The 14,352-nt window shown below is 40.3% G+C and overlaps 1 protein-coding gene across 1 annotated transcript in view; it reads left to right on the top strand.

Annotated features, from left to right (window-relative positions):
* The first annotated feature begins 263 nt into the window (after positions 1 to 263).
* Positions 264 to 14,352, top strand: part of ube2h (ubiquitin-conjugating enzyme E2H (UBC8 homolog, yeast)) — a 70,311-nt gene continuing 56,222 nt past the window's right edge. Inside the window, exon 1 of the mRNA XM_043714009.1 lies at positions 264 to 414. The gene's annotated coding sequence lies outside the window, so the exon portion shown is untranslated. The remainder of the gene's footprint in view (positions 415 to 14,352) is intronic.

Here is a 14,352-nt window from a genome sequence, read left to right as displayed (position 1 = left end):
AATAAAATAGAAAGAGTTTGTGCTGGGGAGACTATCTTTTAATTTAAAGTGCTATCTTTTCCTATTGTAATTCAAACTTAAAGAATATTGTTTTCTCAAAATCAACTGATGTACAATGCTGAAATCTCAAGGTACAGTGGGTGGGGTAAGAATAGGGAGAACATTTGAGTTGTAGTTTGCGACTGAAATGTGATGCATGGTCTGTATTTCGTTGGTCAAATTCACTGTTCTAGCTTTCACATCTCTCTCTCTATGTCCATAAGGCAAGCAGTACATCAGTCAGCTGTTATTGCAGCACCCTTCCTTTATGTTTGGACTGGAAACTTCCCTAATGCATTCTGTGGGAGCTGGAGGTCACCTCAACATTAGAAGCTAATTCCAGAGTTGCTTGGTCAGGGAAAGTCTTCCCATAAGGTGAGGAATGCTCATTGCCAGTTTGTTGCATAGCTTCCTTGGGTACGCTGCTGTTACACTTTCCCATTCATTTAATGTATGATTATCCTACACACTATAGTGTATGAACATAACTGTGTAGTTTCAGATTTCTGTGCTGATTTGAATTACTTTGTATAGCTTAGGTTTTGTAATCACTATTTCTTATTAATAAGGGACGTGGGTCAATATTGTAACATGTTTTATTGTATTGATGCCAGCAATTGTAGTGTAATTATTGTGCAATATTCTTGATTCACTTCCAGTTAATTGATGTTTGTCACTTGTAATTCACCTCTTAAAATTAAAATGCTCCTCCAGTGATTGAAAGATGCACAATCAGATCATTTTCTCAATTCAAAATGCAATGGAACAATATTGCACCATTGTGCCTTTACTGAAACTCTGCTGGCAATATGGAGTATGTTCTGTTGCTTGTGGAATACATCAACTTGAAATTTGAATACAATGGACTTTGTTTCAGGAATAAAAGTCTTCAATGAGGTTTACTAATATATTTGATAATGCTCTATTACGGTGTTCTATTTTTCTTTGTTCTGCTAACTGTATCCACTTAACTATTTTAGGATTAACTATATTATCATTAGGGATGGTATAAAATTAAGATCAATCTAACTAAGGCTCTGTCAACCACAGTTTGTCTTGTTGAAATAATGATGATCATAATTAAGTAGTTAGGCCCAAAGGTTTTTGCCATTTCTATCATGGCTTGCCCAGCCACCATGCCAGTTGAGACAGGGGCTTAGAGCAACAAGTGGAAGTGGGAGAATAGCAGGATAGAGTTGGAGGCAGCAATTGCAGTTCTTCAAATTGGATACACATTTGAAAAAGCAGACATATTTAATCCATTCCTTAGAAGTCAATTTTTTATCTCATGATTTTATTAAAAGTGATGTATGTGCTAAAGTACCTTTAATCAGAATCTGTATGGAGCAGACTTGGCCTACTTCTGCTCCTCTGTCTTATGGTTTTATGAAACCATGTGAAATCCAGAGAAATATACTATAAAATAATGTAGTACAAGAGCAGGAATATGGGATCAGAGTGACATAGAAGTAATGCTCCAAACTGAGCTGGCTATACTGTGATTTGATTTTCTGGTTCCACCTGGATGTCCTGCAAGGAACTATTTGCTGATCACTTCAGAGTGATCTATTCCACAAGCAACAGAACATATTCTATACTCCAAAGGCAAGAAAGTGGCATTGAAGATTATAGGGCGATTATTTGTTTGAATCTGTAGTCCTTCTGTGTTGATCTGTGTCAAATGGCAGATGAATTAGAGGAGAGAAATATGGTACAGTCGGTTTTGCTATAACGCGCATGTTTCTTCAATGCAAATTGGCTTTAACGTGAACTTTCTTGACCTGTATTGGCTATAATGCGAGTCTGGCCCCTTTGATTTAAATGGTATGGCTATTGCGTGAATCTCATAAGATGAGATCATGCAAGAACTGAAAAATCGTGTTATATCAGAATGGACTGTATTTTCCTATACCGTCGTCCCTCAGATGTAATGTTTAAAGTCTTGAAAAGGACCATAAAAGGAATGTAATAGCACTAGAGAAGGTGCAGAGGAGATTTACAAGGAATATTGTCTGAGCTAGAGAGGTTTAGTTATGACAAGAGATTGGACAAACTGGGGTTGTTCTCCTTTTGAAGCAGAGGAGCTTGAGAAGGGACATGATTGAAATGTATAAAATTCAGGGGCATGGGTAAGGTGGATGAGAAGAGATGTTTTCCTTTATGGAGCGATCGGACCAGAGGGCATAGATTTTAAATTAAGGGGCAGAACTTTTAGAGATGTGAGGAAAAAAGTTTTCACCTAGAGGGTGGTGAGAATCTGGAACTCACTGCCTGTGAAGATAGTAGAATGAGAAACACTCAACATTTAAGTAGTATTTAGGTTTGCACTTGCATTGCCAAGCATCAAAGACTATGGACCAAATGCTGGAAAGTGGGATTAGAATAGTTGGTGGTTGTTTTTGACAAGTACAGACTTAATGAGCCAAAGAAACTTAAGTCAGAGTTGTAGGTCTGTTTCTAAGATTCGCCCTATAATCTTCAATGCCACTTTCTTGCCTTTTCCCTATAGCCCTTAATTCCCTGATTATTTAACAATCCAGATGCTCCAACCCTCTGTGGTAAAGTATGCCACATATTCCCTTTCCTCGGAGAAGAAATTTCTTCTAATCAATTTTAAATGTCTAATCCTTATTCTGAAATTACGTCCTCTGATTTTACACTTCCCTCAAGGCAAAGCCACCTTTCTGCATCTATCCCATCAAGTCTCCTAAGACTTGTATCTTTCAATAAGGGTGCTTACGATTCTACTAAACTCCAATGATTGTAGGCTAAACCTGTGCATTGTTTGATATTTCTTCTATCAGAAATCCAGATTGCGACTCCATTCTGAGCTGCTTCTGAGCTTAAACAAACTTCGATGTGTGCAAACTAGATTGGATTAAATAATTGAGATGCTGCTTCAGCAGAGCACTTTTTGAATATGTCTTGTATGATTTGTGCTGCAACTTTGTCTTCCTTTAGATGTCCCCTTTGTATTGTACTACATAGTGGTAATTTAATTTTCAAGTTGTGGCAGGTAGGAATTGCAATAGAAAATTTTCATTTTCACTGTGGAGGGGAGTATCTTCTGCTAGTGGGTCCCACATTGAAGAAATTATTTTTCCAGCTGGGAGAATGGAGTGTTAACATTGCATGTGGAGGACAGACCTGAAATACTTCCACTGTTTCATCCGGAGTCTGGACTTTAAACTAGTTTTTCATATAACTATTAATTTTAATGTGAATAATTGTTTCGAGAAGCTTTCCCACTACTGAAGATCAATTGGCTGGTCTGTAATTGGTGAGCTTTTTTTTTTGAAAAAGGGCTGATATTTGCAATTCCTAGCACCTCCCTCAGGCCAGGGGAGATCTTGATTAATTATTCCCAATACCTGTGCAATTTCTGCTCTGAATTCCTTGAGTATCTTTAGGTCTGTCATGTTTTCCTGGTACCTTGTCATCTTTGTGTACCAACAGTCTATCCAACATATCTTCCCTATTTTCCATATAGTGGTGTCAGTGCTCCCTTCTGTCGCCATGACCTGGGTCCTATGGTAAAGACAGATGCAAAGTTTTAATTTACTACCTTAGCTATGGCCCAAGACCATGTGTAAGCCCCCTTTTTGGTCCCTAACTGTCAATAATACTCAATTGCCAGAGACAGTTTCGGAATGTAAAGCCCTTCATCGTGCACTGTTTTTCTACCCATGCACTAATTTGCTGTATCTTCCTATTTCGGTAGTCATTTGCACCTGCATTAGGAGAGACCTAGAGCTTATTGTGTTTGAGATCTTGTTAATTTTCTACCTCGTTCCCTAAATTTTGAGTCAGACCACATCTCCCTCCCTACCTTAGTTATTAGTAACAATGTGTGGAATATGCCTTCTGGCTGTTAACCTTCACCCAGAAGAATATCCTGCAGTTGCTCTGTAACATCCTTTAACCAGCAAGGCACCATAACGTCTGAGAGTCATCTCAACAGTTATAAAAACAACTTGGGTTATTCATTAGTTATGGAAAACTATCAATATTGTGCCTCCTTTTCTCTTTGCTTTATAATCAAACCACTTGTGTCACAAACACTTACATGACTGCACCCTTTGCGGAACTAGTATCCTTGTCAGATTTCAAAATAAAACTGATTTGAGTGTGATCCCAGGGGATTCCTGCTCAACCTGCCTCTTCCTTTTGAACTGCCTGACAGTCACCCTTTCCCTTCTGCATTTGAGCCCTTAAGCTGCAGTGTGATCACCTCTCTGAACATGCTACTCATGTAACAGTCAACATTATGGATATGTCAGTGACTCTGTCCACCACTCAAACTCTGAAACCCAAGCTCACATTTCTGCAATTGGCAGTACTTCCTGCACATGTCATTCTGAACACCACTCGGACCCATGACTTTCCACATATTACAGACCACACATTCCAGTTCAGCTAGCTTTGCACTCAAGTCTTAATTTTACTTCCCTTAAACTTTACTCTGTTTAGATTATTACTTTGGTCCTGCCTTTCCTTACTCCTGATGTTTCAGTTAAATCCAAATATGGCTACTTTTTAAGTAATATGCTTTTCTAATTCAATAACTTAAAGACCACCCCTAATAAATTCTTACCAACCAATGAAATTACTGAAAAAGTACAGGGGGGAAAAAAAGCATTTCCTTCTTACCTTTCAACTCTCCACTCTGTACACTTTCCTACTTGCAGTGAAACGTCAATTTTTCCCTTCTTCACTAAATTCCCACTTCGAACAAAATTACCTGATATGCGCACTCTGCCTCTGCCTGACTCAGAGGTAGCCTTGAATTGGCTGTGCATTTATTCACTCTGTCAGCGATGGGTGTATCTGGGACAGTCCGATTGGGGAGGATGAGATCATGTAGATTTTTCCATCTTGTTGGTTCTCTCACTACCTGCATTCTACCACCCATGGCCTGTGGTGCTGGTGAGCTACTCTTGGTGATGGACATGGAGGTCTCCCATCCAGAGTACATTGTCTTCCCTTGCCACTCTCAGTACTTAAACAAAATGACTTTCAACACAACCACTGATTTATTTCTTATCGGGAGGTTGTTAGGTGTATTCAGTAGATTTCTTCACCTATGTTTGACTTGCTGTCCTAAGGTTTCATGGGGTCCAGAGTTCATGTTGAGAGCTCATTGGACAACTCCTGACTGCATTCCACTATGCTGCCAGCTGTGGTGCGTCTGTTCTGTTCGTGGAACAGAATCTGCCCAAGGATTGTGATTGATATCTGGGATATAGTCTAACTTAATGGCATCATACCTTAAAGATGTCAGGTTGTTCCCTGACTAGTCTGTGTGATGGCTCTTGCACTATAGATAAAGAGGACCTGTGGTTGACTAGGCTGCCACATGCTGTTGTTTCCAGGTGGTCTGGTTTCATTCCTTCCTTTAGAATTTGTGGCTTTTGATACAATAGAGTGGCTTGCTCGGCTGTTTTAAAGAGTAGTTACTTAGCTATGCATCTGAAGTCACTTGTGGACCAGAGGAGGTATGGATGGCAGGCTTCCTGCCCTAAATGACACAAGTGAACTAGATGATTTTTTAAAGTCATTTAACAGTGGTCAATTTATTTAATTCAAATTTTACCATCTGCCAACAGTAAGTTTCCATTGCCTTCAAATGGTTGCTAATTGTCTCACTAGCAGCCTCATTTGGCTTACTGTTGTTGCTGGGCGTGTTACTGTCAACGCACAGAACCTGTCATTTTTTATGATTTTTTTTTGTTTGTTTCCAGTTTATCCCCAAATTAGTTTTCCAATAACTAAAGTTTTCCATCCTTTTTCCACCACTAACCACAAACATAAGATCTCTTCCTTCTACCAACTCAATCCCTCTTTTCAATTCTCTCAACACCACGTCAAACTCTGAGCAACCTTGATGCTTCATGCGATCCCTGATGAGCATCTGACCCCACAGCTGTGCTGTTGCCTAAGATTACCTATTTCCAAATCTAACATTGCCTTACTTGACCTTGCCTCTGCTTATCTGCCATTCACGCTCTAGTTCATATGGTTTTTACCATCAAATTTGATTAGTCCAATGCAAATGCTGTCCAGGGCAGTTTCTAAAATTTACTTGGTTATAAGGGGTGAGATGGTACTGTACTGTTTCAGAGCAAATGCAAAACTAGGTAAGGTTGAATGGTTCAGTTTAACTTGGAACTTGCTGACTGTGCTTGTCCCTGCTGACCTTCATTGACTTCTCATTTTTGTGCTTTATTTTCAAAAACCTTTTAATAAACCCCAACATGCCCCATTTCTCCACTTCTCTTCTCCAGTTCTACGCTGCAGACACCTCCACATTTCAGAGATGGAACTAGGGCGTATTTTCCCTTTTCTATGTCCTTTCCCCTCAGCTGCGTTGTTGGCAGAATCTTCAGTCATCTCACAAAATCGAATCTTTTCAATTTGCTGTTTCTCTACCTGCCTTGTGAAACTGCTTTTTTTTTTTGAAAATTCATACCTCAGGTGCATTCAGAAGACTCCAGATCTTGCATTGTCAGTTTCTCCTGTATTTCCTTTCTCTTCCCACCTTTTTCCTGTTGCATAATTTTCCATTATGTAGGAGCAAATTACTGCATATGTTGGAATCTGTATCTGACAGTCATCTAGACTCCGTGTCAGCTTGTGCTCTCTCCATGGATGCTGTCTGACCTGTGATCTCCAGCATTTGTTAGCAGCATAAATTTCCAAGCCCTCCCCAGCTGCCAGAGGTGTCTCCAGCTGTTGAAAAATGACCTGAAATGCACGGCTAATAAAGACACTGAATGTTGGTAGTAGACTGTGTTGCTAAGTGGTGGAGCAGGTACAGTTTAGCAAGAAGATTGTGTTTTATTGGCTTTATATATAATTTGTTAGGCAAAATTAGTGTTCTCGCAAGGCCAGGATATGTTGCTGGCCCCTAATTACTCTTGAGAAAGTAAAAAGTGAGCTTATTGAACTGCTGCCATCCATGTTGTGTAGGTGCACCTCTAGTCATGACATAGGAGTTTCTAGTTTTTGATCCAGCCCTATTGAAGGAACAGCAATGCACTTCCTAATCAGGATATTGTGTGGCTTGAAGGAGAGCTTGCAAGCCCTGATCCCTTCTGCTTACTGCCATTCTTCCTCTAGATGTTGGAGGTTGAGCATTTGGAAATGCTAAAAGGAAACGAGGCAACCTTCTGTATTTCAGCTTTTATGTGATACATACAGTTGCAACTGTGCACTAATGTAGTGAATGTTTTAATAATGCAGATGAGGTAAGCAGGGAATATTCCATCACACTTTTGATTTTTGCCTTTAGGTGAAGGAAGAGGAGCGGAGGTATTTAGGGTAATTGGTTGAACTCTACTCTTCATTCAGCACAGTTCACTCTGATTTCTGTTGACTTCAATTTTGCTAGGGATCTCTGACCTTAAACTCAACCAATTAGTCAGTTGATGTCAAGGGCAAGCTTCTTCGTGCTGCTGAAATTCACTTGACCAAGTTTGGACCAAACCTGTAAGAAGCTGAATGCCTTTGTGAAAACCCAAACTGACTATCAGTGAGCAGATTGTTACTGAGTCGATACCATTTGAGAGCACAGTTAGGGGACAGATTCCATCACTTTGAGAATAGACTGATGGGGCAGTAATTGACCAAGTTTCATATGTCCATTTAATGGACAGGACATGCATTGACTATTTTTCACCTTGTCAGGCTAGTGCCAGTATAGTAGCTGTACTATAACAGTTCAATTATAGATGTCTAATTCTGACGCGCATCCTCAGGACTTGCTGAACTGTGGTCAGAGTCCATAGCTTTTGCTGTATCCAGTTCTTCCACTAATTTCTTTATCATATGTGGTAATTTGAATCAGCTGAAAATTGGTATCTGCAATCCTAAGGGCATGTGGAGGAGGCTAAGATGGATCATACACAAGATACATCTGTTGAAGATGCAGATGTTTCAGCCTTGTCATCTTCATTGATATACTGGGCTTCGCACATCTTTGAGGATGGGATGTTCAAAGAACTATTTCGTCTGGGTAGATGTATATTGACCACCATTGTTCATGACTGAATGTAGCAGGATTGTAGAACTTGGATCTGATCCATTGATTATGGGATTGTTCAGCTTTGTATATTGCATTAATTATTCAGCATGCATGTAAGTTAGTATTTTAACCTCACCAGATTGGCACCTCCATGAAGCAGAACCAGAATTGGTCCCTTACTGTTTGTTTCTGTATTATTATTTTTATTATTGTTGTTGTTATGGGCAAATGCATCTATAACAGATAATTTGATGGAAATGTCATGTAGATATTTCATCTCCTGTTGCAAGCCTGGACTGGTATCTACAATTTTCAAAACACAATCAGCTTTTGTTAGTACTGAGTTATTCTCTTTCTAAAGGGCATTCGTGTCACCCACACCAAGCAAGTTCTATGTTCTTATTATCCTTATTGCATCTTAGAATGATCATAGAGAACTGATTCATTAGCTGGGGAAGGGTAGTTGTGTTAATCAGCACAGGGTTTCTTCACACGTTTGCTCTGATGCCATTAAGACGTTATGATGTACTTAGTCAATGTTAAGGATTCCTAAAGTTACTCCCTCCCACCATTGTATCATTATGCTGCGATTTCTTGACTTGCCATTGGGACAGGACATACCAAGGAATCTTATGCAGTTTGGGATACTTAATGTACTGACTCATTTTACAAATGACAATAAATCAAATCATAGAGCTGTACAGCCCATGGAAACAGAGCCTTTGGTCCAACTCATCCATGCTGATCAGATATCCTAAATAAATCTAGTCCCATTTGCCAGCATTTGGCCCATATCTCTCTTAAACCCTTCCTACTCATATACATATCCAGATAGATTGGAATTCTATCAATCTCCTCCACTTCCTCTGACAGCTTATTCCATACACACTCCACCCTCTGCATGAAAATGTTGCCCCTTCGATCCCTTTTAAATCTTTTCCCCCTCATCTTAAACTTATGCCCTCTAGTTTTCGACTCCCCCACCCCAGGAAAAAGACCTTAGCTATTCACTCTATTCATGCCCCTCAAGATTTTATAAACCTCAGCTTCTGATGCTCCAGAGAAAATAGGCCCAACTCTTGAGCCTCTCCCTTTAGCTCAAGCCCTCCAATCCTGGTAACATCCTTGTAAATCTTTTCTGAACCCTTCCAAGTTTCGTAATGTCCTTCCTATAACAGGGAAACAGGAATTGCGCACTGTATTCAAGAAGTGGCCGAACCACTATCCTGTACAGCCTCAACATAATCTCCCAACCCTGATACTCAGTACACCACCGAAAATCGAATCAAAGGTGAGACTGTTGACTCTGTCTATAGCCGCCTGTTGGCTGACTATTTTGCTGGCTAGTTTTCTTATTTGGGAGAAATTACCAGATATTACAGATGACTTTGCATGGCTGACTGGACATGGTATATTTGTTGTGTCTCATGTTGAGGTCAATTCCAGATAGTATGATTTAATTCTTTATTCTTGGTTTGATTTTTAACAAGGCTGTTTGGATATGTTATGCTGGTTTAACAAAGTATTGTTCAGGACAAAACTAATTAATTTTCAACATTGAAGAGCATGTTTTCTTTGCACCTGAGGTGCCCAGTGGTTCTGCAGTATTCGGACTCGAAAATATTTTGCTTGAAACCCCAGGTATTAATCAACTTTCTGGAAAAAAAAAAGTGCGAGTTAATGTAGTCAAGTTCCTGTGAGTTTTCTGTTTTGGTTTTGGCATTTTCCTTGACACTTCTTTCAGTATTGAAAGCAAACATGAAGTAACCATCCTGGGTGGATTGAATGAATTTGTAGTCAAGTTTTATGGACCGCAAGGAAGTAAGTACATTAATATCTTCTCTTTGCTTATTGTAGCTATGTAATGCTATCTGCTGGTTTGTTTTGAAAAGCAAATCAGATAATGTTTAGAGAAGCACAGCAGGTCAGGCAGCATCAGAGGAGCTGCCTGAACTGCTGTGCTTTTCCAGCACCACACTCTGATCTTCAGCATCTGCAATCCTCACTTTCTCAATGTTTAGAGAAACCAGTGCCTTGAATCTTACTGGGTGAAGGGAGAGGCAGAGGAGACAGACTGTCTAATTTCTGAGTGGTATAACAATATGCTGGAGGAAGGAAAGGAGAGTTTTGCTTTGTAGTTTGTGTATTTGTATTCATTGAGGCATTGATTTGTTTTACACAGCAGTGCTCATGAAGTGAGTTGAGAATTTGGCTATTCTCAATCAAAACTTCCAGTTTTAATAAGTTGTGCATTGGAGCATGCTGAGCAAGTTAAGGGCCCATGGTGTTCGAGGGAGGTACTAGCATGGATAGAGGATTAGCTGTCTGGCAGGAGGCAGTGTGTGGAGATAAAAGGGTCGTTCTCAGAATGGAAGCCAATGATTACTCGTGTTCTACAAGGATTGGTGTTGGGACCACAACTTTTCACTTTATGCATTCTGGTAAGTAAGGTGGAGAGGCAGGGAGGTGGCAGAAAGACTTAAACAGGTTCAGAAAATGGGAAAACACATGGTGGATGAAATATAGTGTGGGAAAGTGAGAGGTTATACATTTTGGCAGGATGAATAGAGGCATGGGCTATTTTCTAAATGATTAGATTAGATTAGATTACCTACAGTGTGGAAACAGGCCCTTTAGCCCGATAAGTCCACACCGACCCTCTGAAGAGTAACCCACCCAGACCCATTTCCCTCTGACTAATGCACCTAACACAATAGGAAATTTGGCATGGCCAATTCACCTAACCCGCACATCTTTAGATTGTGGGAGGAAACTGGAGCACACGGAGGAAACCCACGCAGATACTGGGAGAATGTGCAAACTCCACACAGACAGTTACCCGAGGCAGGAATTGAACCCACATCCCTGGTGCTGTGAGGCAGCAGTGCTAACCATCTAATCATTTTCGAAATGGGGAGAAAATTCAGAAATCTGAAGTCCAAAGTGACTTGGGAATCCAAGTCCAGGCTTCTCAAGGTGAACATGGAGGTTGAGTCAGTAGTTAGTAGTTAATGGTTTACCTACCAATTTCCTAATCCTGTTAACTATAAAACACAATTTCCACAAAGTTAATAAAGATTAGCCAACATAACAGTGCGAAATTGCACTAGATTTTGAGGCTACTGAACTGTAGAGAAGCAGGATCTGCCAGTGTTACTATTTCTGACTGTTTAACCCTGTGACCATGTTGGATGTTCTCATTTTCTCGAGAGTTTGGATGGGAGTCAGCTGTGGTGCAAATCGATACTCACTGGGCTTTTGTAATTGATTCTTGTTTGAGTGAAATAACAGGGTTGCCAGTGAATCCTGCACGAATAGAGTCTACATTGCCTTTTAAGGAAAGTATGACGAGGGAGAATTGTGGTGCTCGCCATTGGAAAACCCATACTTTTTACTAATTGTTTCATGCAAGTAGCATGAAAAATAAACAGGACCTCTTTCTGATCTTGCATGAGATTTGGTGATGGATGTAAAGCTGTGTGAAAATGATCCTGTGGTAATGATTTTACTTTGCATATCACCAAGAAATTGGCTGCCAGAAAGATAAATAATCCCAAGATTTTGGGTTTTATATCCTGTTACAAAGCATTAACATATTAAAAAGAATCAATGTATCTTGATTTAAGGAACAGAACTACAAGTTCACTTTTAAATGAAAATTAAAATGATTAGAATGATTAATAAATAAGTTATCTGCTTGGATTCTTATTTGCTCCAAGAATTCTCTCTCTTCAGTCTTAAAGGATTGTTTTGGACTCTGATACATTGGTCTAAATAAATCAGTGAAATTTGAAAGGTTGTAAAACCCATTTACGTCAGATCAAAAAAGAAACTAACCAAGAGACGATGAATCTGAAGTCTAAAAATTCTGCATGGACTACTATCTCTGGAGGTAAATTTTTAATTTACGTTCTGAAGATGCCTCAATTCCTAGTTCTAATTATTGTACCACAATATTTCCAGGTTTATTTACTTTGCTTTCTTTTTACCACAAGATTCACTGAACTTTGTAGATTATTCCACATTTGTCAAACTAGGTGATATTCAAGCTTCTGCTTCCTCACAAAATTCAACTTGGTATTTAGCCTGCCCTGCATTCTCTTTGGTGAGGCTTTATCTCTGCTGACAATTACGTAAACTTGCACTGTCACTTAATTTGGCCAATTTGTCAGTCCTTGCACTCAGAGGGTCATACAGTGAGAATATAGTGTGGGAAAGTGAGAGGTTATACATTTTGGCAGGATGAATAGTGGCATGGGCTATTTTCTGAAGAGGCCATTTGATAAGGTGCCTCACAGGCTGCTGACTAAGGTGAGGGCCCATGGTGTTCACTACATGCTACTAGCATGTATTGAAGATTGGCTGTCAGACAGAAGGCGGAGAGTTGGGATAGAAGGTTCTTTTTCAGAATGGCACCTGGTGACAGGGTTCAGTTGGGGCTGCAGCTGTTGACCTTGTATATTAATGATCTGGATGAAGGGACTGGTAACATTTTGGCAAAGTTCGCTGATGATACAAAGTTAGGCCAACAGGCAGGTAGTATTGAGGAAGTGGGGAGGCTGCAGAAAGATTTAGACAGTTTAGGAGTGTGGTCCGGGAAGTGGCTGATGAAATGCGCGTTCTTGCACTTTGGGGGAGAAAACAAAGAGTACAGGCATGGATTATTTTCTAAACTGAGAAAATTCATAAAGCCACAGTGCAAAGGGGTCTGGGAGTGCTCGTCCAGGATTCTCTAAAGGTTGAGTCCTTGGTTAAGAAAGCAAATGTAATGTTGTCCTTTATCTCTAAAGAGTTGGAATATAAAAGCAGCAGTGTGCTTCTGAGACTTTATAAAGCTGTAGTTAGGCCCCATTTAGAATATTCTGCACAATTTTGAGCCCCACATCTCAAGAAGGACATACTGACACTGGAGCATGTCCAGTGGAGATGCAGATGGATGGTCCCTGGAATGGTAGGCCTAATATATGATGAACGGCTGAGGATTTTGGGATTGTATTCATTAGAGTTTAGAAGGTTGAGGGGAGATCTAAGAGAAACTTACAAGATAATGCATGTCTTAGAAAAGATGGATGCTTGAATTTGTTTCCGTTAAGCAGGGAGAGTAGGACCCGAGGCACAGCCGTGGAATTAGACGGTTTCAATTTAGAATAGAAATGAGCTATTTCTTCAGCCAGAGAGAGGTGGGTCTGTGGAATTCATTGCCATGGAGCGCAGTGGAGGACGGGACGTTAAATGTCTTCGAGACAGCGATTGATATATTCTTGATCTCGCAAGGAATTAAAGGCTATGGAGCGAGTGTGGGTAAGTGGAATTGAAATGCCCATCAACCATGATTAAATGGCGGAGTGGACTCAATGGAGCGAATGGCCTTACTTTCACTTCTATGTCTTATGGTTTTTCTTGGTCAAATGGTTTGCACTGACCTCCAAAGAGCATCCCATTCATCTCTCCTAAATCCATGATCCTGAATTAATGATGACTAATCTACCTATATGTCCCTGGATACTGTAGGGAGGTTTTTAAACCTGGCCAATCCACCTAGCCTTCATATCTTTGGACTGTGGGAGGAAACCAGAGCACCTAGTGGAAACCCATGTCGACACTGTGATCTTACAGACTCGACACAAAGTTGCCCAAGGTGGAATCCAGTCCAGGTCCCTGGTGCTGTGAGGCAGCAGTGCTAACCATTGTGCTGTCCTCCTTTGGAGTGGGCCCAAATGGCAACTACCTCTTGTATAAATTGAAACCAGAGGTCCTTTCTAAGCTCCACCCATCTTCGTTCTGATGTAGTCTTTCTATTGCTGCCCTGAAACAGACCTTGAGATTCATTATCTCTTGGTTAGTTTTGTTTTGGTCTGATTTGAAGTAAATGGTTTGCAGTTTTTAAGATTTGTAGCTCAGGTTGAGGTTCAGGTTGTAAGTTTGGTCGCTGAGCTGGAAGGTTTGTTCTCAGATTTTCCATCACCATGCTTGGTAACATCAGTGAGCCTCTGTTGAAGCCCTAGTGTTCAGTTCCGCTTTCTATTTGTGTGTCTTGGTCTGTTAAGGTGGGTGATATCATTTCCGGTTCTTCTTCTCAGAGGTTGGTAAATGGGTCTATTTGGATTTGCCAACCTCTGAGAAAAAAGAACTGGAAATGATATCACCCACCTTAATAGACCAAGACACAAGTAGAAAGCGGGACAGAACACCAGCACTTCAACTGAGGCTCACTGTTAGCTAGCATGGTGATGAAACATCTGAGAACAAATTTCCAGCTCAGTGAGCAAACTTAAAATCTGAAGTAAATG

This window comes from Chiloscyllium plagiosum, chromosome 23 (genome assembly GCF_004010195.1).
Source record: "Chiloscyllium plagiosum isolate BGI_BamShark_2017 chromosome 23, ASM401019v2, whole genome shotgun sequence".
Classification (NCBI taxonomy): domain Eukaryota; kingdom Metazoa; phylum Chordata; class Chondrichthyes; order Orectolobiformes; family Hemiscylliidae; genus Chiloscyllium; species Chiloscyllium plagiosum.
This window is presented reverse-complemented; position numbering and strand designations above follow the sequence as displayed.